This window comes from Muntiacus reevesi, chromosome 18 (genome assembly GCF_963930625.1).
Source record: "Muntiacus reevesi chromosome 18, mMunRee1.1, whole genome shotgun sequence".
Lineage (NCBI taxonomy): Eukaryota > Metazoa > Chordata > Mammalia > Artiodactyla > Cervidae > Muntiacus > Muntiacus reevesi.
In genome coordinates, this window is record NC_089266.1 from 25,614,163 (window position 1) to 25,638,082 (window position 23,920).

The 23,920-nt window shown below is 53.1% G+C and overlaps 1 long non-coding RNA gene and 1 other non-coding gene across 3 annotated transcripts in view; one reads left to right on the plus strand and one right to left on the minus strand.

Moving 5' to 3' along the window:
- Nucleotides 1–20,493, plus strand: part of LOC136150068 (uncharacterized) — a 56,702-nt gene extending 36,209 nt beyond the window's left edge. Inside the window, exon 4 of one of the 2 annotated variants that reach the window (XR_010659750.1) lies at nt 20,043–20,493. This is a non-coding gene — a long non-coding RNA (uncharacterized lncRNA). Of the gene's footprint in view, nt 1–11,107; nt 11,207–20,042 lie in introns of those variants that run through there. The other variant, XR_010659751.1, reaches the window with a different exon arrangement.
- On the minus strand, nt 14,075–14,177 carry LOC136150403 (U6 spliceosomal RNA). Its single transcript, XR_010659831.1, has one exon. It is a non-coding gene; the product is annotated as a U6 spliceosomal RNA (small nuclear RNA).
- Nucleotides 20,494–23,920: the final 3,427 nt, after the last annotated feature.

Below are 23,920 nucleotides of genomic sequence, written 5' to 3' on the forward strand. Positions count from 1 at the left end.
CACAGCTGGAAGGCTTGCCCCTAGAAGTAGTTTCAAGGTAGTACCACTGGGGGTGTGGCCTTCGAAGTCCTGGGTCTTCCTCCCCCAGCAGTGACCCTAGGTTGCCTGTGTCAAAGGCAATTTGGGGCTATTTAAAGGAGCCTGACCTAGAGGTCACCTGGGCAAATCTCTTTCCTGGGGAATTACCACCAGATGGCAACCTGGGGCTTGTCTCCTCAAAGATTCTCCCTGGTTGCCAGGGAGCACCAGGGCTCTGCTGTTGCCTGAAGTATGTGAAGGGGAGTCCTGGGAGGACCACAGTCCCTGGATGAGAATTCTCCTGGAAGAGAGGTGACTGGGGAAAGGGGTCCTAGTCTGCAGCATTGGGGAGGATTGCTTTCCATCGTGATGTCATATAGTTTTGGGGTGGAAGCTTCTCAGGCTTCCAGCATTTTTCCATTGCTACCTGGATGCCTAAAGAAAACCAGGAGGAGTAAAGGGAATCAGACATCTATGATCTCTCCAACCACCAAAGCCCCCTGAAAAAGGGTGATCAATTGTCCCAGTTTTTCCCAAACTAAGAGGTCTCCAGGGATGTGGTCTTTCTGTGCTGAAGCCAGAAGAGTCTTGGGCAGACTGGGACAGCTGGTCACGCTATCTAAGCACCAGCCCCGGTAACCAGGCAGAGAGTTGGTTCTTCTGAGATCTGCTGCCTGATTTCTCATTTGACTTTATTTTGTCCTTACCTGATTTTGCCTTATGCCTTATTATTATTTGTGGGTTCCTCAGATTTCTTTTCAAGGTAGTGCCTGGGGTGTTGGAAGGATACCCTGACTTGGGGGGCCACTGGGGCAGGCAGTGGGTAACTTAGTGATTCATCTCATTCATGCTGAGGAACATAGGCTTGGGGTGTGATCACAGCAGCCAAGCTGGCCTGCTCTCCCAGGGCACCGGCCACCCAGCACCCATCTCTAATTAAGAGAGGAACCTTCAGAACAACCGCTGTGTGTGGTTTCTGGAGTTATTATCCCATTTCAGAGATGGGAGAACTGAGATGCAGTCATTGGCCCCAGGGCGGAGTTGTGGCAGTGCAAAGCAAGATCTCCTGGATATCTGCCCCCTCTACCCCCTTACTCCATCTCCTGTTCAGACAAAGACTGCTGTTTTCTTGAGGTCAGGATTAAGCCCTTTGCCCTAAGTCGGGTGGGGGTCTTCCCTGGTGGCTCAGATGGTAAAGAATCTGCCTGCAATGTGGGAGACCCGGGTTTGATTCCTGGGTCGGGAAGATCCCCAGGAGAAGGGAATGGCTACCCACTCCAGTATTCTTGCCTGGATAATTCCATGGACAGAGACGCCTGATGGGTTACAATTGGTGGGGTCACAGAGAGTCAGACTAACACTTTCACTCTCACTTTCTTTCCCAAGTCAGGGAGTCAGTTGCTCCTCCCCTGAAAGCCTGAAAGCGGCCTCAACCCCACTCCCCAGGCATTAATTACATAATTAACTGAGGACAGAGAAGGGAGAGAAGGCCATCCTGGCAGGATTCCAAAGGCCGAGAAGACTTCTGAAAATCTAGATATCAGACCAACTTCTACCTGCTCAGCAGCAACTGGCCTCCCTGAGACAGAACTGAAAGAGGCCAAGATGTAAAGAAGATGGCTGAGAATCTTGGAGCGGGGAGGGAGACCAGTGGGCAAAGCAGTGCTTCCATGGTCCTGGAGTAGGGCTGCTCAGGGGCTGGCCCCCACCTGCTCCTGCCCTGACTCACCTCCCCTCCACATGCCTCTTCCCGCCAAACCCCTCCCTCCCTCTCCCCTGCACATAAGCCCAGGGCCCTTGGAAGCCAAACAGAGAGAGAAGCTGGAGACAAGGGCTGAGCTTGCACTTCAAACTGTGCTTGAAGTGCCAATTTGAAGAGGGATGTGGAAAGTTCTCAGGAGTCTCTGCTAGTTTCCTGGGTCTGATGACCCTAGGGCTACTAAGGCATTTGGGGAGCTGTAGAGCTCCTTTTTCTAGGCAACCCTAGATACCACCGGAGTTGGGGGGGGGGATTTGTCTCCAGGAGTGGTGCCTTGTGCTCTAGCCTGGAGGAGGGGTGCTGCGCCTTGGGCTGAACCCTACTTCAGGGAGAGGCTCTTCCTGAAGACAAGGACCCATCTACGAAGCCCCTCTCTAGTCCATTTGGCCTTCGTGGAGAACCCCAGGCCTAGGGTGAAGGGAGTGCATTTCTGCCTCTGTGTCAGAGCAAAGACGCACCTCACTGTCTTGACACTTGGTCTCCACCTTGGGGAAGCCTGCAGGTGGGGTCCTTGCCTGTTTACACCCTGTCTGAGTTTGCTTCAAGCCAAAGGCAACTTCCTGTTTCCACCAACAGGCCCCAAGAGGAGATCAAAGGCAAGAGCCCTGAGTTCAGGGAAGGGAACTGAGGCTGGCCCATGCCGCCACTGTGTAATAGGAGGGTTGAAACCTATGTGGAGAGCTGGAGCAGGAGAAGGATACAGGGAACAAAGGTAGAAATCCCAAGGACTCGGGCCTAGGACTTGGCTGTGCCTGTCCTGTCCTGACCCTTCCTCCAGGAAGCCCAGGTCATCTCTCCATCCCTGATTCCTGACCCCTGCCTCTGCTGTGTCCCCGGCAGCCTTTTCTTGGTCTCTCCCCACTCTGGGACTCACTCCAGAGCACTGGTCACAGCAAGAGGAGAGAAGAGGGGGCGCGGTGTGTGTGCGGGTGGGGGCAGGGGGAGGGGTGGCAGGGGGAGGGGGTGTCCTCCCCTCCCCTCCCCTCCCCTGGGACCCGCCCCCACCTCTGCCCCGCGCTAGGCAGGAGGGCGGGGCGGCCGGCGAGGGGCTCAGGCGGCGGCGGCTGTCACTCACGCACTCACGCGGGAGGAATGCAGACGGCAGGGCTGCTCTGTGGTCACGTCTCCGCCCCACCGACGGAGGTAGGCGCCCAGGTACCCAGCCTGTGGGCCTTGGGAGCCCGCCAAGCTGCTGATGAAAGGCTCCACAGATTAACCCTTTCTTGGCCGCACCCCTTCGCTGCCGCCAGCTGCCGGGTGGTCGCCAACCACGAGGGGCAGAGGGGCGGGATGCTGGAGTGGCGGTTGAGCGGGAGGCTGGGCGCGCCGGCTGAGCGGGCGTCTGGGCGCTGGCGGGGGGTGAGGGGTGGGTCCTCCACCTCCACCCCACTGGCCTCAGGCCCCTTTGGTCCTAGGGCTGACACAGCTGAGAGCCAGGTCTCCTGTGACAGATGATGCCGTCTCCCCCGCAAGGCTCTCCGCGGGGCGGGCCAACCTCCCATGATGCTGTGCCTTCTCCCGGAAAGTCCCTTGAAGCTCTGAGCACTGGACGGAGAGTCCAGAAATCCATATATTCATGTTGTCTGCAGACATCCGAAGCTCTAAGAGGGTCAGCTCAGCTGTTAGAGTCAGGGAAAGTGGGCTCTAAGACTGAGTTTCTCCAATGTAAAGAATTAGTAATTAAAAATGTGGGATTATGTATTTGTATGTTTTTGCAGCAACCTACATTTCCGCCCCTCCCCTCCCATACCCCCCAGGCAGGAGTCTCAGGCAGATGCCTAGTATATAAATCAAACAAAGTGGACAGTTTCTGGTTGAAGTAGAGGGTAAGTCCCCTTTCCCTCCCACCCATTTGATGGAAACACCTAGGTTGGATTCCAGGGAATGCGGTTTGGAAAGCTGTGAGGTCTAGGTGTGGGTGATGCCGAATGCATCTCTTTTCATCGGGGGTCTTGCCAACCAGGCATTTGCTCTCTGTCCAGGGCTCACCCTGGGGCATACTGGGATGCCCTGAGGTCTGGGCTCCTGCTTCCAGAGTCTGAGAACTGAGTCCTGAGCCCTCCACAGAGGACTGCAAGTTCAACCTTGGGTTTATCATTCAGGGCCCATGCCTGGGGCCTGCACTTCCTCCTAGTATAGTACTCTGCATGTGGCTGGACCCAATGCCTCCCCACAACCCTATGTTTTTCCCAGACCCTCCTCTTTATCTCTTCTGCTAAGAGTTCCAAGAATCCAGGTGTGCACAGGGGTATCTAGTGGGCAGGGGTGAGGAGGGCAAAGCTCTAGGAGCTAAATTTGCCTCAGAGTTCAGATCTTTCCTTCCCGATCTCTTCCCCATCTTATCCAGCCTCCCTGGGGAGTTCCTCTTGGAGGGGTGCTCCAAGAGGAGCAGGAAGTCAGAGGTCCAATCAAAAGGCAGTGCCAAGCGAGGGCAGGAAGAGAAGAGGACCAGTGCCCAGTTCCAACTCTTACCTGCCCACCCCCACACTCCCCCCTGGTGTCTATGAGCATCACCACCCTGGGGGAAGCTATGCCACCCTGAAGCCTGTGTGGAGGGGTAAGAGAACACTGACTTTGGCTATAGTAGGAGAATGGAGAGTAACCATCAGGAGTATGTCCAAATATAGCTCAGTTCAGACAGTTCAGTCACTCAGTCATGTCTATTTGCAACCCCATGGACTATAGCATGCCAAGCTTCCCTGTCCATCACCAACTCCCAGAGCCTCCTCAAACTCATATCCATTAAGTCAGTGATGCCATCCAACCATCTCATCCTCTGTTGTCCCCTTCTCCTCCCGCCTTCAATCTTTCAAATATAGCTCATCTTCCTCAACAACTGCTGCCTTGGGTGTGCCTTATCCAGCTTGAAGGCATCACCATCTCCAAAGCAGTATGACTAGAATTTGCAAGTCATTCTTAATGTCCACTCTTTTACCATCCAACTGGTCACCAAACCCCATCCTTTCAGTAGTATCAGTAGTTCGAACTTGCCCACTTTTCTTTCCACTTTGATTGCTCCAGATGCAAAACTGAGGCCTTTTAAAACCAGTCCCTGAGACTATTGCAACAAAGGCTGGTTCCCCTGCTCCGGGGGGCACACCCCAACCCCCCATCCCTCCTCCGCACTGTACTAAGGGATCCTGGAATCTCAGAACACAGGTTGGAACATGCCACTCTCATGCTCAAAAACCTTTGATGGCTCCCCACTGCCAGCAGGATAAAGTCCCAACGTTACCTGGCATTTACAGCCTGCCCTGATCTGGTGCCAATTTCCCCTGCCAGTCTGGGCCGCCACTATGCACTTCACCCCCTTAACTCCAGCCACATCTAGTGGCTTGTTTCACCCTAGTCATGCTGCATGCTTTCATGGCCCACCACCTTGGCTCACAGACAAGCTTGTTCCTGGCACTTACAGTGCTGTGGGGGAGAAGAATTAATCACATAATCCCATAAATAAACATATCCTTACAAACTGTGATAAGTTCAGGGTATCTTTAGGAACTCAAGGAGAACTTATAATGGGGGTGGGACAGATTTAGACTGGGGACTCAAAGAAGGCTTCTAGGCAGAAGAGGCACTTCAGGGTATTGGATCCGAATTACTTTCTGCATTACCCTTTGGATGCTTGGGAAGGTTATCTTTGATCTTTTGTCAGGATGAATTTCCCTGTCTGTACACCCAGATTTCTTGGCGTCTCTGCCTAGCTTCTATTTCACTCTGTCTTGAACTGGAATCTGCCTTGTGTGTTACAGCCCCTAGACTGTGAGCTAGTGAGGGAGGGGAGTATTGCTCATTCATGCTTAGAACACCACCCTTCAGCACACAGGAGGTCTGGAACACAGTAGGCCTTTAATGAACGTGTTTTGATTTTTGAGGTGAGGATGTGGAGACTTCTGTATTGCATGCACATGGTGTGTGTGTATGTGTGTTAGTCGCTCAGTCATGTATGACTCTTTGCGACCCCATGGAGTGTAGCCCATCAAACTCCTCTGCCCGTGGACTTATCCAGGCAAGAATACTGGAGTGGGTTTGCCATTTCCTTCTCCAGCATGCACATGAAGATAGACCTGAAAACAGGAGACATTCTCTGAGAGGTATTCAGCAAGGATTGGCGTGGAAGGGAGGCATGGGCAAGATGGTCTTCTAGTCTTTTCCTCTCTCCAAAGCTCTGTCTTCTCTCTGTCTAAATGACTCCCAACTGATACTACCCACTGTGCCTCGGAATCCTCCCAGTTCCTTGGACAGAGCATCGCATTTAGGGCAGATCCCCTCCTCCTTCATCCCCCAAGCCCAGATGATCCATATTTGGAGTGAGTAGGGAATGGTGGGAAAGGGGCTCTCTTTTCTCCTGGGAGAGTGGGTGCTGACATCTGAAGGTATAAGTGTCATTGGCTCTGAATCTGGGCTTTTCCATCCTCAAGATCTCAGCCACCCAGGAGCGGCCCAGAGGCTGCTATGTTGGCCTGACTGCAGGCCTGGGAGATAAAGATTCATTCTTCCCCTTAGCTGCACCCCAACCACTAAACGCCAACCAGTCCCTTCCAGCTCTAGCTCAGTGGGGACAGAGCACAGAGGGAGAGGATGGCTTAGCCTGGCTAGCTTCGAGGAGGGAAAGGAGGAAGGAGACTGATTTGGGAATGACCCTAATGTACAGTCTGCCTCTCCACAGGCCCTGCCCTTCCCCCTGACCTCAGCCACTTCCAGATCACAGGGCAGCAGACAGTCTCCCAGATTTTCTGGTTCTTTCTGGCTTTGCTGCAGACTTTGCCAGCAATGGAGAATTTTTGGCTGTGAATAAGGAGTGCGATAAGGCTGTTGAGCCCAGAGAGGGGCTAGGCCCATCAAATCCCAGTCCAGTCCCCGTGGGCCAGGTTCTTTGGTTGAGCTCCCCTCCACGAATCCTTTGTTCTGATGGTACGGGTCCAGTCCCTGCCTCAGGGGGATCCCAGTCTGAGTGTGGGGATCCAGCCTTGTCATGAATATCCTCCCAGGGTGCTGAGGGTTCCCAGGTGAAACCGGCAGAGAGACCCTTAGTCCCTCCAGGAGGGCGGGCAGCTAAGGTGCCCCAGCAGGCTGTCCAGATGGGGCTGCTCCCTCACTTCATTGCTTCCCTCGGAGCAGCTGTGTCTGCTAGCTAGTCTCACTGCACTCTCTCTTGGTGTAGAAGCCAGGTGAGCAGTGGCGCTGACATCACAGGTGGCAGCTGGCAGGTGGGGAGAGCGGGGGAGGAGGAATGTGCCCCAGGCCCCAGCAGGTGCCACTGGACAGTCCAGTAACCCCACCCCTTCCCCATGACCTGCTCACCTCACTGCCTGCCTGCCACAGTCCTGGTCCCTATGCCAGGGGTCACAGCCAGGTCCTGGGTTCCAGTTAGCCATTCCTGGGAGGAGGATTACCCTCTGGACACAAGAGACATCTTGTTGGGCATTAATCATTGCCACAACTGCCACTTTAAGAATGCGGACCCTGACTGGCTTCCTTAATCCTCAGAGTTAATACTGTATTACTTATATTTCACACGTAGGGAAACCAAAGCCCAGGGCAGTGAAGTCACTAATAGTTTACCCCGTGCAGCCTGAGTGGAGAAGCAGTGGACAGGTGATCCTGAGGGTTAGAAGAAGAGGTCATCTCGTGGATTCGCAGCTCCCGTGAGGCTGAGACAGGGGCAGGGATTCAATCAGAGGGCCCGTCTCAGTGCAGGAAGGAATTGTTCCTTGCAGTGAGAGGGATCAGACAAGGGCTGGGAGTGGGGACAGGGGCAGTAGGCCAGCACTGCACCGCATGCCAGGGACCCTGCATTGAACCACCTCCGCCAGCCTCCTCCCCTCTCCCCCCAAGCTGAGGGAGCAGGTGGGGAGATGGTGGCTTCCTAGAGCCATGATCTCAGCAGAGAGCTCGCCAGGCCCCCTCCCCCAACCCCATCCTCTCCTCAACACCCCTACCCCATGTGGTGGCCCAGGTGGCCCACTGCTGCAGGCCACGAGCAAGCATCCCTGAGACCCCCAGGTGCCTCATGTCAGAACAAACAGGGGTGGGGGTCCAGACCAGTGAGTCCAGGGAGAGACGACCCAGCTTTGCTCTACCCTCCGCCTGCTCCCTCCCCTCTCTCTGCTCCCCCCCACCAGCTTCCCTCCCAAACACTCACTCATTCATTCCCCAGACCACCTACAAACCACCCATTTGCCCAGACCACACAGCTCCTCTGCCCAGCTCAGCTCCCGGGGATAATGGCCGCCCCACCCCCATCCTTTCAGGGCCCACCCCCAAGCCTAATTACCACCTTGGCACCTCCGGCGGGTGGGGGGGGGCATTGACCTCCACTTCTGCTTGGAAGCCTCTTGGGCACAGAAGGCCTGTTTTCTTCTGGACATCAAGGGGCAGGAGCAAATTAGAGACCCTCAACTGAGCCGCACTCTGGTCCTTTCCACCCCACCACCCATCTTCGGGCCCAGGCTACTGGGGCAGGGCAGGAGGCAAGATGGTGGAGACCCTCTTTGCTCCTCAGTTCTCCAGGGCACAGTAAAGGGGTGGAGGAAGGGGCCGACCCAAACTGCCCTCAGGTGCAGGTCAAGAAGGACTCCCCAGGAAGAGCACTGGGCCAGGAGTCGGAAGACCAGGATTTCGTTCTGCTGCGCTGACCGCCTGCACTCGCCCCGCCACCCGTCCTGGCCTCAGATTCTGTGTGCGTGTGGGAAAGAGAGAGGACAGCTGTTCTCTGAGGTGTCTAAGGCTCTGAACCCCATGTGTGCTGACTGAGGGTCCCCACATGCTAAGGCGCCACTGAGCAAAGAAGCAAGGAGAACAGAAGGGGATGGAAGAGGCCGCCAGAGGAGGGCAGCGGCAGGACAGGAAGATGGAGCTGGGCTGGCCTGACATCTATCAACACCGGGTGGGGGGCGGGACTGGGTGGCCTGCCAGGTTAGGAGTGTGGAGTCGGGAAGCCCTCACCGCTTCTGGAGCTGACAGTCTCTGTCCCCCAAGCCCCCTCAGGATCAGCAAGATGGTGGTGAGGGGAGGGCCTCCCTGAAACGGCCTCTGGAGGGGGCCCTCTGCCTTCCCCCCTGCAGAGTCTACACTGACCCATGTCCCAGGGCAGGCAGCAGTCACTTCAGTGCCCAGCGTGGGCCCTGGCTCAGAGAAGGTGCCCAGTAAATGCGGGATGAACGAATGAGGATGGAAGACCTGGGGGCCAACTGAGGGGAACCCAGATGTGTGAGCTTACCTGCGGCTGCGGGCTTGGGTCGGCAGGGAGAGAGGGGAGCCGTGGGCAGGGGTCCCATGGGTGGCTTCACTCTCACCAGGAGGAGCTGAGCGAGGCCTAGGCCCCGGGGGCCAGGGCCACCACGGCTGGGCCAGGGCGGATGAGGTGGTCTCTGTGGGGTCCCTCTAAGGACCCCTCCTTCCCCATAATTACTTCTGATTAGCTTCACCACAAAAGCCAGGCTGGAAAGAGAGGGGTGTTTGGGACATGGGGGAGGGGACAAGGTGGCGCAGAGCACTCAGGACAAGCAGGGCCCCCAGCTGTGCTCCTTCAACACACCACACACACACACACACACCATGATCTGGAAAATTCCAGTGGAGCCCCATCTACGGAGTGTAGCAGTGATCCAGGGACATCAGGCACTTTAGACAATTCACTCATATGTACTAACTCAAAATGCCCCCTCCAGAATTCTCAGAAGGGAGGTTGGGTGGGCAGAGCTCCCAGGCCGAGGGGAGCAGGAAACAGAATACACACTTCAGGCCAGAAGGGAGCTTTGGCATGCATGTCCACCATCCCAACACAGAGCCCTACCTGGAGAAGCCCCCGGAGCTCCCTGCCAGTTCTCAAAAGTTCTTCCTGGTGTCCAACTGGCCTTTCTGCCTGACCTGTGCTAAGGTGAGGATCTGCAGATAGATTCCCCAAGTCCGTGGCTCTTACCCACCTACCCCTTTGAGACAATCCATGCTGGGTCCTTCCCTGGAGGCCCAGAGGCTGGGGTCCCCTCCTCTTTAACCTGGGGGCAGGACCCTCCTTTTCACTTCCTCAGAGGCAAGTAGGAATTCCAGCTCAGGTCACTTAGACTCATCTTCCAAGAAGGTCCCTGGGGAGGGGGCAGCATGAGATGTGTCCTCTCTTTCCTGACTGTTCTGGGTAGGCACTTGTGGATTGGGGGAAATGGACCAAAGGTGGGACATGCCTGCTTCCCAGGAGCCTTAGCTTTGGAGAAATTGTAACCAGTAGTAGTATTAACTAACAAGCAAAGCACAAAAATTTACTTTAGGTCTGAGCACCAGGCTTCCATACTTTACAGACATTCTTTCACTGAGTCCCTGTCTTTTAGGGAGAGACCCCAAGCCCTTGCCATCCAAGATCTCCCCAGTCCGCTGGGGAAGCATTGACCCAACACCTCCCCTTACAAGCCCCTAGTCTGAAGAGAACTAACCCCTGCCCTCAGGGAGCCTCTAGTCCTTCAGAATGGGTTCTCCTGACCCGGTTTCCTCCCCCAAAGGGAGTTGGGCTTTTAGAGATGCGAGGGATGGGTTTTTAGAGACGCAGCGATGGGGGCAGGCGCGCAGGCTTCCTGGTGGCGCTGGGCTGCGTGGAGGCGGCGGCGGGGCCAGGCTGGGCCCTCGGCGGAGGCCGCCCCAGCGGCGCTCCCACGACCCGGGCAAGGCCGTCTGGGCGCCGTCTCCGGTCCCGGGGCCTGCGGTCGGGGCACCGCGGGGCCGTGTTTGAGCCGGTCAGCTCCCCGCGGAAATTACAGGGGCGCTCGGCGCTGCGGTCGCGCCCCCCGGGGCAGCGCCCGCTGGTTGGAGGCGTTTAAATTGAAAGCAGCTTTGGGGAGAGGGGGCGGGCGCGGGGCGCCGAGCAAGGGGAGGGGGCGACTGGGCACAGCGACCCCTTTGTCTGCGCCCGCCGAGGGGCGGAACCTTGCGGTGAGCGCGGCGCCCCCTCCCCTCGCTCCAGCCTGGCGGGTTCCCACGCCGCCCAGCCGACCGAGGCCCGCGCCGATTTTCCACCTGGGTCTCTGCCTTCCCTCCCGAGGCAGCGCGCGGCACACCTCCTCCAGGAGGCCCTCCCAGACTAACAAGCAGTGCCAGTCCGCGCGGGCGTCCCGGAGTCACGGAGGGTCAGGAGACCTGAGTCCTCTAACAGGTTCCGTGACCTTGGTCAAATCTCCTCGTTCTCTGGGCCCCAGTGTCCTCTATAGAAAGATAGATACTTAGCCCTTTCTGCCTACCTTAGTAATGTTAAAGATGATTTGAGTCAGTTGTCAGGGAAAGTGTTATGAAAACTGTAAATCGTCTGAGGAGTAACGCTGTGTGCTGTGCTTATTCGCTCAGCTTTTTTGCGACTCTTGCGACCCTATGGACTGTAGCCCACCAGTCTCCTTTGTCCATGGAAATTCTCCAGGCAAGAATACTGGAGTGGATTGCCATGCCCTTCTCCAGGTGATCTTCCTAATCCAGGGATTGAACCCAGGTCTCCCGCATTGCAGGCGGATTCTTTACAGTTTGAGCCACCAGTGAAGCCCATGAATACTGGAGTGGGTAGCCTGTCCCTTCTCCAAGGGATCTTCCCAACTCAGGAATCAAACCCGGGACTCCTGTGTTGCAGGTGGATTCTTTACCAGCTGAGCTACCAGTGAAGCCCCTGAGTAATAATAAATACCAAGAATAACCCCTGCAGCTCTTCCATGCGAGCTAACATTTGTACACAGGGGTACTTGTGCTGGGGATAGGATGGGGGAGGAGTTAAGTAGCCAACAGCTTGGAGCAGGGGAGAAACCATGGTGGACTTTTTGGAGGAGGGGAATGTGGAGCAAGCAGGGCTAGGAAGGAGTGAAGGGAGCAGTGCTAGAAAAAGGAGAGGGTGTCTCTGTTCCTGGGGATAAGATCAGGGGAAGGAGAGGTAAGAGCCAGGAAGGAGGAGGCCCTCTACATGATGAACTTGTCTTGCCTGCAGGCTGCAGTCGAAGAAGTAGCTTGGGGTGAGTGGCCGTTTGCTCCATTGGTGGGTGGCATGTCTCCCGGGATGGCAGATTGGTGGCAGAGCCTGGCCCAGCCCAATGGTTGAGAAGGAATACCTGTTGCCTCCAGGGGTGTTCTCCCCTTGGCCCTTCACTCTTCTTTTTCCTGATGGCTCTGGGCACCTGGAGATCATCCCTGGGCTCTGGGCACCAGGTGCAGGGAGCTGGGCTTGTTGTTTCCTTTGCTTCCAGCAGCAGCAGTGGAAGGTTGTTTGCCAGGTCTGGTGCCCAGGGACGTACCCAGTTGCTCCACACCTGGCAGAGCTGCATGTTTCTACTTTACTTCCTGGAGGTCCTTAGTGGGCAGCCAGGGATGGGGGCAAAGCCCACAGTTCCAGGTACCTGACACTTGGGGCAAGATGAAGAGCTGAGCCTGGCCAGAGCAGGGAGGAATCTGTAAGGGCTCCCGAAGAGGAAGTTGAGGAAGGGAAGGAGAGAAGAGGGTGAGGCCTAGTGGGGAAGGACGGCCGACGGGCTGCACCAAGCATTTCCACCGGAGGAGCTTCCTTCCCCATCCTCTATGACACCCCCTTGGAGCCCAACACCTCCTCAAGAGCCCAAAGCCCCTCAAAGGCCTGTACAAGCAAGGCCTTGGGTCTGGTAAGTGGGATGAGATCTACAAGTAGGCTTTGGGGCACAGACTGGGGGGTGCAGCTTGCCAGCTCTGCCTGTCCCCTTTTACCTCTTCCCCTGGCCCAAGCAGCTGCTAAACCCACCCAGCTCACTGACCCCCTGGCACGACCCCGGCTTGTGCCAGTGGAGCACAGGGCAGAAATGCTGCAGGAAAAGAACAAAGGAGCCCACCAAGGTGGATGATGGCCCAGAGTGACCTGACTGGTTAGGGCAGGGCCACACCTGTCTGGAGAGCTGGCCAGACTCAAGGAACATCCCTGACCCCCAAGCCTGGGATCCACCAGACACGACCTCTCCTGGGGCAGGGCTGGAGGCTTCCAGGACACCACACTCTGCACTAGCAGCCAGATACCAACAGGCCTCCAACCTCATCCAGGCTGAGGGCTCCATCAGAAGCCCTCTGGGGGTGTCTCTCCTGCCCCTTTCCCTCCCCATCTGCATGTAGACTGCCCATTGCCATGCCTCCATCTCCTGAGAGCTCAGACTGTCTTCTGCATATGGTGCCTACCTCTCAGATCATGAACAAGCTTTTCCCAAGCCCAGTTCTTGCAGGCTGGGCCAGGATTGGGAAGGAGAGAGCCAGGTACCCATAGGTCTTGGCCTGTAGCTGCATCATGGGCTAAGTCTGAAAGAGGCAGTGTTGGGTTTTATCCTTGCCCACTCTGCCCAGCCCCAGAGTCCTAGAGATCATGAGCTTTGAGCAGGAGGGTCCTGAGGCTGAGGCCTCTATAGGCCCTCAGCCCCAGCTGACAGGCTCAGCATGGAGTTGGGGGTGATCCTCCTCGTTCAAACACTTCCTTGGGGCCAGGGATGGAACTTTTGGGAGAGGGAGCGGGACAGGAAGAGGCTTACTCATCCACCTGGGTCACCCCTGTCATCAAAGTACCCGTGGGAAGGTGCCACAGGTGTGACCATCACAGAGGAGACTTTTATCTCAAGACTGCAGGTCTGATGCTTCCAGAAAGGTAGGCTGGGGAGAAGGGACCCAGAAGGTGAATTGCCCCACATGACCTCCAAGGCTCCTTTTTTTAAAAATTAATTTATTTTTAATTGAAGGATAAGTGCTTTACAATATTGTGTTGGTTTCTGCCATGCATCAACATGCATCAGTGATACATATACATTTGTCTCCTCCCTCTTGACCCTCCCTCCCACCTCCCACCCCTCTAGGTTGTCACAGAACTCCCCTTTGAGTTCCCCGAGTCATAGAGCAAATTCCCACTAGCTAGCTATTTTATATATGGTAGAGTATATGTTTCCATGCTGTTCTCTCCATTTGTCCTGCCCTGTCCTTCCCCTGCTGTGTCTCCAAGTCTGTTCTCTATGTCTGCTTCTCCATTTTTGCCCTGCAAATAGGATCATCAGTACTGTCTTTCTAGATTCCATATTTATGCGTTAGTATATGATACTTGGGTGTTTTTCTTTTTCTGTCTTACTTCACTCTGTATAATAGGCTCTTGGTTCATCCACCTCATTAGAACTGACTCAGATGTGTTCCTTTTTATGGCTGAGTAATATTCCATTGTATATATGTACCAGAGCTTCTTTATCCGTTCATCTGTTGATGGACATCTAGGTTGCTTCCATGTTCTAGCTATTGTAAATAGTGCTGCAATGCACATTGGGGTATATGTTTGTTTTTCAATGAAAAAATATGGAATGCTTCACAGATTTGCATGTAATCCTTGCACAGGGCCATGCTAATATTTGTATCGTATCTGTATTAGTATATGTGCTGCTGAGGTGACCGCCCAAGCCTCCTTCTGACCCAAGCCTCTGTGGTCCTATGATCCTTGTTGTGGTTGCTCAGTCATGTCTGACTCTGTGACCCCATGGACGGCAGCACGCCAGGCTTCCCTGTCCTTCACTGGCTCCCTGGCTCAAACTCATGTTCATTGAGTCGGTGATACCATCCAACCGTGTCATCCTCTGTCATCCCCTTCTCCTCCTGCCTTCAATCTTTTCCGGCATCAGGGTCTTTTCCAATGAGTCGGTTCTTCGCATCAGGTGGCCGAAGTATTGGAGCTTCAGCTTCAGCATCTGTCCTTCCACGGAATATTCAGGGCTAATTTCCTTTAGGATTGACTGGTTTGATCTCTTTGCACTCCAAGGGACTCTCAAGAGTCTTCTCCAGCACCACAGATCGAAAGCATCAATTCTTCAGCACTTAACCTTTTTTATTTATTGTCCAGCTCTCACACCTGTCATGACTACTAGCAAAACCATAGCTTTGACTACACAGACCTTTGCCAGCAGTGATGTCTCTGCTTTTTTTTTTTTTTTTTAATATTATTTTATTAGTTGGAGGCCAATCACTTCATAACATTTCAGTGGGTTTTGTCATACATTGACATGAATCAGCCATATAGTTACACGTATTCCCCATCCCGATCCCCCCTCCCACCTCCCTCTCCACCCGACTCCTCAGGGTCCTCCCAGTGCACCAGGCCCGAGCACTTGACTCATGCATCCCACCTGGGCTGGTGGTCTGTTTTACCATAGATAATATACATGCTGTTCTTTCAAAACATCCCACCCTCACGTTCTCCCCCAGAGTTCAAAAGTCTGTTCTGTACTTCTGTGTCTCTTTTTCTGTTTTGCATATAGGGTTATCGCTACCATCTATCTAAATTCTGTATATATGTGTTAGTATACTGTAATGTTCTTTACCTTTCTCGCTTACTTCACTCTGTATAATGGGCTCCAGTTTCATCCATCTCATTAGAACTGATTCAAATGAATTCTTTTTAACGGCTGAGTAATATTCCATGGTGTATATGTACCACAGCTTCCTTATCCATTCATCTGCTGATGGGCATCTAGGTTGCTTCCATGTCCTGGCTATTATAAACAGTGCTGCAATGAACATTGGGGTGCATGTGTCTCTTTCAGATCTGGATTCCTCAGTGTGTATGCCCAGAAGTGGTATTGCTGGGTCATATGGCAGTTCTATTTCCAGTTTTTTAAGAAATCTCCACACTGTTTTCCATAGTGGCTGTACTAGTTTGCAATGTCTCTACTTTTTAGCACACTGTCTCGGTTTGTCATAGCTTTTCTTCCAAAGAGCAAGCATCTTTTAATTTCATGGCTGCAGTCACTGTCCGCGGTGATTTTGGAGCCCAAGAAAATAAAATCTGTCACTGTTCCTGAGCTGATGTGGTCCTGAGATATTGTGATTGGAATAATTGCCATCACAATAATAGTGCCAGGCACTGTTATAAAACTTTTCACACATGGTCTCATGTACTGCTCCACAGTGAGGGAATTGAGGCACAGAGAGGGTAAGTTTGCTCATCCCCAAGAGCCCTGGGACAGGCAGCCCAGCCTGGATCTGTCTGACGTCAGAGCCTGCTCATTTACCTGCTTCACTACAGCTTTTGTGACTCTAAACCCTGCTCTCACAGGGGGTCCAGAACTCAGCCAATCACCAAGTTCGGCATCAAGTCATGACTCAGCATCTTTGCTGGGGAAGCAGCAGATGGGAGGGGTGGATCCTAGCCGGAGAGCTGAGAGGACAACAGTCCTCTGTCCTCTTCTGAGTCCTGGAAAGCTTCCTAGAGGAGAAGGATGGGCAAGAAAAGGAAGAAGAGGGGCAGGAGGGGAAGAGTGTATTTCAAGGTGTTTAGGAGGTATGGCCATTCCAGACAGCAGGGTGGGCACTTAGAGGGATATGACCTTGTTTGAGAAGAGAGGATTGGAGGGACCCAGAGGGACAGGACAGAAGAAGGGAGTCAGGTCTGGCTGCATTCCCTTCCTCCACCAGCCCAAGGACTCAGACCCCAAGGGGCAGATAAGCCTGTGCCACATGGCCCTCTGAGAAAGCCTCCTGTTCCTCGCCCCCTCCCCTAGCTACTTAGCCCTGTGCTCCAGGCCGGAGGCCACTTTCAGTCACTCACAGGCTGAACCCTTAGGGGAAGGGCCTCTGTTGATCTCCCCCAAGGCTGATTAACAGCAAAGAGCTGGAGGCAAACACTTGCTCTTCTCCTAGGAGAAGGCTGTCTTTGTTTCCCCAAGGGTATGGCACCTACAGACCTCCCCCCTCCCCACTAAGGAGACAAGGCTGCCTTTGCAGGCATCTGAGAAGGATGGATAAAGGAGAGAAAATCAACAGGCAGTGCTAGCCTCTGGGCCAGTGGGAACACCCTCACTTTTCAGAGGGAGACGCACTGGCAGGTGCAGGCACTTACTCAAAGTGACACCGAGGAAAAAGTCTGCCTGCTGGTTGGTCTGGTTCTCTCCTGGCTTCGAGGTGCTAGGGGTCTGTGCCTAGCTGGTGCATGTTGCTTCCCCCAACTCCCACTTCCCCCGCCCCCAGTCCACGGGTTTGCCCACGAAGAAACTGCAGTGGTGACTAGCTCCTTCCCGGGAGGCAGGGCACAAATCACCCCCATTGCAGGCTGCTTCCCTCTTCTTCTGGGTATTGCAGCTTTTCTGCTGGCTGACCTTGACCTAGGTTTAGCCTCCTACATTTTAGGCACGGGGCTAAACATTTGAGCAGATGATATATTTAATCCTTGTAACTGCCCGATGAAATAGGTCCTGTTACTTTCTCCCTTTCACATATGAAGAAACTAAGGCTCAGAAAGGTGAAGAAATGTATCAAGACTACACAGCTGTGAGCAGTGGAGGCAAGATTTGTATCCAGGATCCTCTCTTAGGCTCCCCATGACTCCCTCTGGTGATGTGATTGCTGGGTGTGTGTCGTCTCCCCTAATTGGAGTCCAGGTCAATGGAAGAGCAGTCTGCCTTCTGACCTCCTCTCAACTGACCGAGAAGGAGGGGCCTCGGGCTCTGCCTCTAAAAAATGAGGCCATCTCTCCCAGCCCAGGGTGCAGGGCTGCAGAAGGAAATCAGATAAGTTGTGAATCCAGCTTCCTCTTTGCTCACCCTTGTTGTCAGCTGGGGTTCCAGCTCCCTCCAGGATCAGAAGGAAATGACTCCTTTTGGAAAGTGGATAAGGGTGCAAGCTCACATCCTGTTACTTGCTTGCTGTGGGACCTTGGGGAAATTACGTCTCTGTGCCTCAGTGTTGGCATCTGTAAAATGAGGAAATCAGAATACCAGGTTCATAAGGCTAATCAGAGGATTGCATTGGGGAGAGTTTGCAACACTTCTTAGCACACGGATAAATGTCCTCAAGAGAAGACTATTTTAAAAGAGGGGCCATCAAATGTGGGGCTGTCTATAAAAAGGATATGGTTGGTTTTTAGGTGGGGATGTCTAGATTTCCTAATTTTTCAAGGCTGAGAATTCCTGAGAGGGGAGGAAAGGGTGGATGACTTCCAGGTGACATTCCTCCCTTCCCCCCACCTCCCCAGGAGGATAAAAATTCCTCCCAGGTTTCTGTGCACTTTCATGTGGAACCTGCTGAGCCCTGCCAGCATTCCTCTGCCCCTCCTGTCAGCTGGGGGCCAGCGGAAGGGGTCATTAGCCCCTTTTACAACTTTGTAAAGTGTGATGGCAGACGCCTCAACCTGAGATCCCAACTGGGACCTGCTTGAAGCAGGTGACCCACCCCCCAGAGGAGGGGCTTTAAGACTGAGGACAGGAGGAAGTCCATCGGGCAGGTGCTCAGGGCTGCCTGCAATGTGCACTGATGCCTGCGGTGGGGACCAAGTCTGGTTACTTCCCTGCCACCATTCCTATCCTGAGGTCCCCTGGAGATGGGTTCTATGTGGACACCAGGGGACACGAACCTAAGTTCTGTCCCTGTCCCTGCAGCTCCCAGGCTACAGCCCTAGAGTGATGTATGATCCAACTAATCTGAGCTGGGGGAACCAGGGAGATGGAGAGGAAAGCTGCCTGGGTAGGATGTAAGGGCAGGCTTCCTGCAGGAGAGGGCAGGAAAGATCAGGAAGATGAGGACTGGAGCTACGAGGGTTGGCATGGGGGTATCAAGATGTGCTCTTTTCACCCTTGTTTGTGTGTTCTTGCATCCATTCATCCATCTATCCATCCATTCATCCATCTATTGACCTACTTTCTATTTAAACAGGATTCCAGAAGCCCTTTTCCATAGCTGCTGGAGCTGTTCTACCATAGGACAGGCTAATGATGGGGAGGGGGCGTCCCTTCACTGAAGTTCTCTGAGCAGCTATTGCAGGAAGGGGTTTTGCACAGGGTGGGGGCTCCCTTAAATCTCCAAGATATCCTTCCTGCTTGAAATGTTGTGACGCCCTCCACCTCACTTCTGTCCTCTGATAGCCTGGCTGCTGCTGCTGCTAAGTTGCTCAGTCGTGTCTGACTCTGTGCAACTTCATAGATGGCAGGGTCCCCTGTCCCTGGGATTCTCCAGGCAAGATGATAGCCTGGAGGTCATACCTTTTTCCCTCAAGCCAGTTGCTTTACCCACTTTTCCGGTCTCCTCTGCCACTTCCAACCCGCCCCTCCTCCCTGTTCAGCCTGGCCCCACCATACCCCAGGTGGACTTTTATGTCCCTCCCCTCCCTTACTTCTCTACCTCTAGCCTGGCCTCTTTGTGGCAGCCAGGGGTATTTCCAACGGACCTTGCTGAAAATGTGGACTCCCTTGCTCAAAAGTCTTCCATGGCTCCCTATTACCTATAGAGAAATAATTCTCTGCCAGTGGGCCCCAGACTCTCCCACTTTTTCACATGACATGTGCTCCCCCACTTTTACACATACCATGTACTCCCCTTGCTAACCAAGTCACCCCCAGTCTAGGCTGAGAAACTGCCTCCTTGATGAAGACTGGCTGGCACCCCCACTGAGGCAGTGATGGAATTGCCGTGGTGGTTTCCTGGAGGGCAGGGACACACCTTGTCATGTTTGTCCCCCCCCAGTGCCCAGCAGGGGCTCAACCAGCAGTTTGAATGAGTTAGTGAGTGAATGACTCTTCACCCTTCTGTTCTGAGGACTTCCCATCGCCCCATCCCTGCTTGTTAGAACAATTCCCATCCTTCGAGGGCATCTCAGTGCCTCCCTGTCCTTAAGGTCGTCCCCGGGCCCTCTCCTGGGAAGCTCCACTCTTCTCTGAACCACTTTCTTATCATCTTTGTGCTCAATGAACAGAGGCTTCTTGAGAGCATGGCCTGAGTCCTCCTTCACACTGGATTGTTAATCATGTTGATACAACCTCTGATTTAAAAAACTTTCCCCCACACTCTGTTCAAAATTAATTCACCAGACAGTTCATGAGCTCCCAAGGGTAGCACACGCCAGGCATGTTCCAGGCCAGGGCTCCTGACTGTGGGGCCCGGCACTCCTATGGGGGAGGCAGAGGCTGACCAGTCCACTGAGGTCAGGCTGCTCTGGCTTCTGGCCCCTCTTCAGAGCTCAGTTACTGAGCCCAGAGAAGGTGACTCTCCTGCTGGGTCACCCAGCCTGAGCAGGGTCCAGGGTACCCTCTTCCCCCTTGTGCCCCAGCAGGACTCCTTTGACCTAGCCCTGGACAGTTTCGCTCAGGTGGGTGCTGCACAGAGTGATAAAGTCTACCGTATTGAATTTCTTCTTCTTCTTCCTCTTCTTCTTTTTTATTGAAATATAGTTGGTTACAATGTTATGTTACTTTCAGGTATACAACAAGGTGATTCAGATATATACATATACATATGAAACATGTATATAATGTATTTTCCTGATTCTTTTCCACTTTAGGTTTTCTGACTCTTTTCCATAAATTCCTTCTGCTGTATAGTATAGGTTCATATGGTCAAAGCTATGGTTTTTCCAGTAGTCATGCATGGATATGAAAGTTGGACTATAAAGAAGACTGAGTGCCAAAAGTTGATGCTTTCAAACTGTGATGCTGGAGAAGACTCTTGAGAGTCCTTTGGACAGCAAGGAGTCCTTTGGACGGCAAGAAGATCAAGCCAGTCAGTCTTAAGGGAAATCAACCCTGAATGTTCATTGGAAGGACCGGTGCTGAAGCTGAAGCTCCAATACTTTGGCCACCTGATGTGAAGAACTGACTCACTGGAAAAGACCCTGATGCTGGGAAAGGCTGAGGGCAAGAAGAATAATATTCCACTGTATAGAAATGTGACATCTTTATCCATTTATCTGTTGATGGACATTCAGTTTGCTTTCATGTCCTGTCTATTCTAAATAGTGCTTCTGTGAATATTGAGATGTATCTATCTTTTCAAATTAGTGTTTGTCTTTTCCAGATGTATGCTCAGGAGTGGGATTGCTGGGTTGTATGGTAACTCGATTTTTAGCTTTTTAAGGAACCTCCATATTGATTTCCATAGTGGCTGAACCAATTTACATTCCTACCAAGAGTGTAAGAGGCTTCCTTTTCTTTACACCTTCTCCAGCTGAATTTCTTCTTAAAATTATAGCAAATGTAGCTTCTTATTTGAGGTCTTATTGATTGGAAATCCAGTAGATGCCCCAAGTAGGTAATGAGGCATTTCTGTTTCTGACACGGAAAGTCATGTCAGACTTGTACTTTTTGGATAAAACCAAGGTATGTGTCACTCTTAGTCCTCCACATGCTTTCTCTGTTGCTTCTCTACTAAAGGAAAGGGTTAGTCCTCATCTCTTGGGCTCTTCTTCCCACACCAGCAGCTCCTGTGATCAGGGGCTAGGTCCTTGTTACTCCCGTGCTCCCTCTCAGAGCAGAGAAGTGCTCCATCCAATCTGGGAAGTGAGTTCCATGCCCCACCCAGAAGTCTGACCCCAGTCCCTTCTGCTGTGGCCACCACTATCCCGTGCTCTGGTCTCCAAAGGAAACCTCTGCCCCCCTGGACCTCTTGCTCCATCCCTGAGGTCCTGCCTCTCTTGCTGTACAGCAGGCTCCCAACCCCCACCAGGCTCACCTGCTTGGCGCCTGTCCCAGGGGACACAGAGATGTTATCCCCGGGGGTATGGGCATCAATGGGGGCATTGTTCCCACCCTGTCCAAGCAGAATCAGGGAGGGACAGGACAGAGACTGGGAATGTCCCAGGTGCCACACAGGCTGGCTTTGTCCTCCTCTTCCTCCCCCTCCCACCCTGCCCCCACCCAAAACACAGACCTTTCCCTGCCCCCTTCACAGGCTCCTCCATCGCCTGCGGCAATGCAGCTGTTGCAGGGGTGGGGTCAGGATAGCTTTGGGCAGCTCTGTGGGAGTAAGGTGTCCCCCTACCTGATCGCTTTGGAGCTGGGCTTCTGTTCAGGGAGGCCCAGCCCTTCTGCCCAACTTGTCTGCCTGTGACACCCCTGTCTGGGGAGCATTGTCTGGGTCCTTGCCCTGGGTCTGCCGTCTCCATGTGCCATCCAGCCCCAACTTAGCTGCCCTGTAGAGACTTCCCAGCCCCAATCACATGGCTTTAGGCCCCCAGGAGACAGAACAGGTTGTATATAAAAATCAGTTCCCAAGAGCTGACCCCATTGTGGGGACTCCTGGATTCAGGTCCCAGCTCTGCTAGTAGCTGTGTGGCCTGGGTGAGTCATTGCACCTGGAGGTCTCTTTGATCCCGTCTATAAAATGACAGTGTTGGCCCATCTTCCCTAAGCTCCATGGTCTCCTCGCTCAGCTGCCTCCTGGGAAGTGGAGGCATGACCGCCCCGGGGAGAAAAGAGCCCCCATCCCCAGGCTTCTGGCTCTCCTTAACCTCCAGCCGTAGCTTTGTCCCTGAAGCGTGAGTGACAGCCACAGAAAGCTAATGGAAACCTGCAGTGCTGTGAGTGAAACTGATCTCCAGATCCAGATCCAGTTTCTCTCAGCGGGCCCCAGGCCTCCCTTGCACCTGCTCTGGCCTCTTTGTACGTTAGGCCAGGAGCGCTGGCTGTCTTTCATCCGCCTCCCGCCCCATTCATGCCTTAAGCCTGGGGCACCGCCTCCCGCCTCCTGGCTGGGGCACGATTGCTGTAGGCTGGCCAGGAGGGCACCCCGGAGCCCGGCCCTCTCCCCCTTCCTCTCACTGGAAAGATCACAGGCTGGGGAGCAGAGGACAGGAAGGAGGAACTGTGTCCCATGGGATGTAGCAAGGAGAGTCAGCACTGGGGATTTTGGGGCTCTTTTGCTGAAAAAAGTGTAAATTCAAGAGGGCTTTTTGGAGGAGGGACAATTTCCCACATGGATTTAGCACATGTTTAAGCCTAGCAATGCCTGTGAGCAGGGTTTATCTTTCTTGTCGGGAATGATCATGGTTGTTTATTTGTTTTTAAACCTTTAATTTTGTATTGGTATAGCAGATTAACAATGTTGTTATAATTTCAGGTGGACAGCAAAGGAACTCAGCCACACATATACATGTATCCATTCTCCTCCAAACTCCTCTCCCATCCAGGCTGCCACATAACATTGAGCAGAGTTCCATGTGCTACACGCTATGTCCTTGTTGGCTATCCATTTAAAATATAGCAATGTGTACACGTCCATCCCAAACTTCCTGACTATCCCTTCTCCACAACCTTCCCCACCAGGAACCATAAGTTCATTATACTGAGGGAAGTCAGGCAGAAAAGAAGAAATATCGCGTGACATCCCTTATATGTGGAATCTAAAAGAAATGATACAAATGAACTCCCAAAACAGAAAGATTCACAGACTTAGAAAATGAATTCAGCAAATATTTATTGATGTTGACTGTACAAGTTATCGTTTTAGGTGCTTCGTATATAGCTGTAAACAAAACAAAGCCTTTATTTTCACTGAGTTCATATTCCTGATTGGGGGTGAGGGAGACAGACCAAACAGAAGAGATGCTAGTTGGTTAGGAGAACTCTCCTATTTAGGAGAAAAATTAAAATGGATAAGGGAATAGGGAGTGACCAGATGATAGTTTAGATCTGGAAATGCAGGCCTCTCTGAGGATGTGACATCTGAGCAGAGAGCTGGTGGACAGCTGATGGAAGGTATCTTGGGCAGAGGGAACAGTCAGTACAAAGGCACTGAGATGGGGAGAGCTTGGCATGTTGAGAGAATAGCAAGGAGCCCACTGCGGCTGGAGCAGATGAGTGGAGGGGAGGATGGTAGGAGATGAGGCTGAAATCGGATCCCACAGAGCCTCGTGGCAATGACTCTGGATTTTATTGAGTGAAATAGGGGAAAACAGTCAGGGTGCCTCTCCTTTGGAGCCCCTGAAAGGCTCTAGCAATCTTCTCTTCCTTACTGCCTCCCAGGATTAGGGAGAAGTCAAGAGATAAATTTGGGGATCAGGCATGTTTACTAGGTTTATTCATCCATTCATCCACCCACCTAAGCATCTATCCATCTGTCCATCCATCCATCCTCCACCCCCCCATTTACCCATCTACCATCTGTTCATCCATTCACCTCACTATCCATCTATTTGTTTTGACAAATATTTATTGCATACCTACTCTACGTTACCACTTTCTTTGGACAAGTAGCTTATTTCCTGTATCTGTAAAGGGAGGCTGGGATAATGTATTCTAACCTCAGAGACTTGGGAGGACTAAGCAAGACAGAGCACTTATATTGTTTAGCGCAGTGCTGGGCATGCAGTGAGCACTTCATACACACCCAATTGCTATGTGACTAGTGGCTGGTATTTGCAAGCTCCCTCCACCTGCCTTTTCC